At 47.4% G+C, this 2,500-nt stretch overlaps 1 pseudogene; it reads right to left on the bottom strand.

The window, feature by feature from the left end:
• LOC142925481 (28S ribosomal RNA) overlaps nt 1-2,500 on the bottom strand; it is a 10,597-nt pseudogene that overhangs the window by 3,887 nt on the left and 4,210 nt on the right.

Raw genomic sequence — 2,500 nt, 5'->3', positions numbered from 1 at the left:
ATTTCCACAGAACATTCTCAGAATATCAAGAGAGAAAAGCAGCGTTCTGCGGGAAATCATCTTGGCCAGTGATGTCGTTCTGGGTTTGGTCAGGCCCAGGGAGGTAAGTACCTCGTTATTCTCAAGGGGCCACTTTCCTCTTGCCCCAACCGGGAATCCAAAGAATGTGACCTTGCTAGCCTTCGTCAGCACTTTGACTTGATCACCAAGAGGGGTATAGTACGAAACTTTGTGCGAGGCAGCATCTGACAAGGTATTCTTTGAAAGCTCAAAACGGACGGTGACATCGATCACAACCGCCTCCTCATCTTTTGCAAACACGAGGTCAGGCTTTCTCATCTCTCCCGTCTCGGATATGAACCGTGGCTCTTTGTATACAGACCAGCCCAATCTAGCCGCTTCGTCTGCCAGAATGTTACTGATCTTGTTATGTCGCGCAATTCTTGCTTTCTGTACTGCAGGACATTGACCGAGAATGTGCGAAAGGGACTCGAGTCTGGCAGAGCATTTCCTGCAGGAACGTAAGGCCCCATCTCTGCCTCTGTTCAAGCTTTCTCTTGTTGGGTAAATATTTGCCCTTAGTTGTAGTGCTGCGATAAAGAAGCATTGTTTAAAGCCGCACCATGGCCTCAACCAAGCATTACTGATTCTATCATGCGCAAAGTTTACAATGCCCCTTCCTTGAACCGGCTTTTCGCACCATCTCTGAAATTCATGCTCCCTCCAATCGCAGGGTCTCGGATATACAGGTTCTTTTGACACCGAGTCCCTGAGAACGAATGTTGGGATTGCATCACTGTCACCCCCTGCTCGTACCCACAAATTACGGTATTCTTCCTCCATACCCTGCGAGGACACAATATTACGGGTGATAGCATCGGACGAGTTTGCTATACGTTGCAGCCTTCTAACTTGAACCGAAGGGATTGTTTTTTCCAGTTTCAAGATGGCAAGGCCTCCGTCTCGGGCTCTGGCATATAACAGTCCATCACAAGTTGAAGCGGGAAGGTGGAGCCATCCTTTTACCGCCTTTCTAATCTCTTGGTCCAACCCACGGAGAGTTGATTGCTTGCAGTCCGAGTGGTCTGCAGGATATAACAATCTGGGTAGGGCATAGGCATTGAGTAGTTCAACCTTCTGAGTTGGCTTCAGAGGCGCCTCATCGATTTTCGAGATCCATGTCTTTAGCTGACAATGTAGATCAGGCTGTATAGTGCCAGTCCAAGGGCCAATTTTCAGACCAAGGTATTTCGTTGATTCATCAGGTTGGATCATATGGACATCTTTATTTTTGATAGTCCATGGGTCGCAGTTGTTCACCGTATATGAATCTTTGGTTGGGCTTATCATGAAGCCCTGGCACTTTCTGGCCTGAACCTCCAATCCCGATAGCCCACAAAATGATTCCAAGATCGCTAGATTGGCGGCCATACCAACCCAAGATTCGCTCACCAACACCAAATCATCAGCAAACGCAAGAGCTGTCACGTGGTCGGTATCAATGGAGTACCCAACTCCGTGTGACTCTAGGGTGCATATCAAAGGGTCCATGGCAAGATTGAAGAGCAGGGGTGACATGGGGTCACCCTGTTTGACACCAACACGTATGCTAATTTCTCGAGTCGACTCGCCATTGCTTTTGAACGAGGTCGTACACCGATCGTAGGCGTTCTGGATGATGCCCACCACGTGTTCATCTACTTTCTTGTGCCTTAACACCCATAAAATATGAGCATGCGAAACCGAGTCAAAAGCTTTCCCTATGTCGATAAACATGACAGCCAACGGCCTGTGCAATTTCTTAGCATGTCTCATAAGGTCCTGTAGCACCTTAAGATTTTCAGAGCAGCCAGATGCCGCTATAAAACCACGCTGCCTTGGGTTTAAGGGACAAGCACGAGCAAGACGTGCAGTCATTATTCTGGAAAATAATCTCAGAATCATTGAACCGATCGTTATTGGTCTCCAGTTCCCCAATTCTTTCAGCTTTTCATCGTCCATAACCTTAGGAATAAGAATCGTCCTATTCTTTTTCAACACTTTGGGAATAATTCCTGTAATCATCCATGCATTAAATAGGGCTGTCAGTGTCCGACCCTCGGGGTCGGCAGCACAGATTGCAGCCCTTGTTAGGCCATCTGGCCCAGCTGCTGACGTTGGTTTAATGGCCCGTATGGCAGTCTGAACTTCCTCCACCGAAATTAGGGGCTCAAAGTATTCGTTATTTGCAACACCTGATGACTTAAATTGGCCCAGGCCATTAAATGGCAACACCTTCTCCCATTTTTCGCAGTAAAAACGATATACATCTGCGTTCGGGATTCGGCATTCATGACGTTCAGTGCCATCCAGGACTAAGGACGCAAGAAGAGAGCGGTTCTTAAAGAAGAGCTTCTGGTGCTTCATGAAGCTTCCTCGTTTTTCCGCTCTCTTCTTCATCCAAGATCGTGTGGGTAATATCCTGGGTTTAATAATGTCGTTCTCGGGTTTTGAACGTTTG

The sequence above is a fragment of the Petromyzon marinus genome, chromosome 20 (genome assembly GCF_048934315.1).
Source record: "Petromyzon marinus isolate PM22_M1 ecotype Great Lakes invasive population chromosome 20, UKy_Petmar_22M1.pri1.0, whole genome shotgun sequence".
Taxonomy (NCBI): domain Eukaryota; kingdom Metazoa; phylum Chordata; class Hyperoartia; order Petromyzontiformes; family Petromyzontidae; genus Petromyzon; species Petromyzon marinus.
The sequence above is the reverse complement of the archived record's forward strand: the minus strand, read 5'-3'. Positions and strand labels throughout refer to the sequence as shown.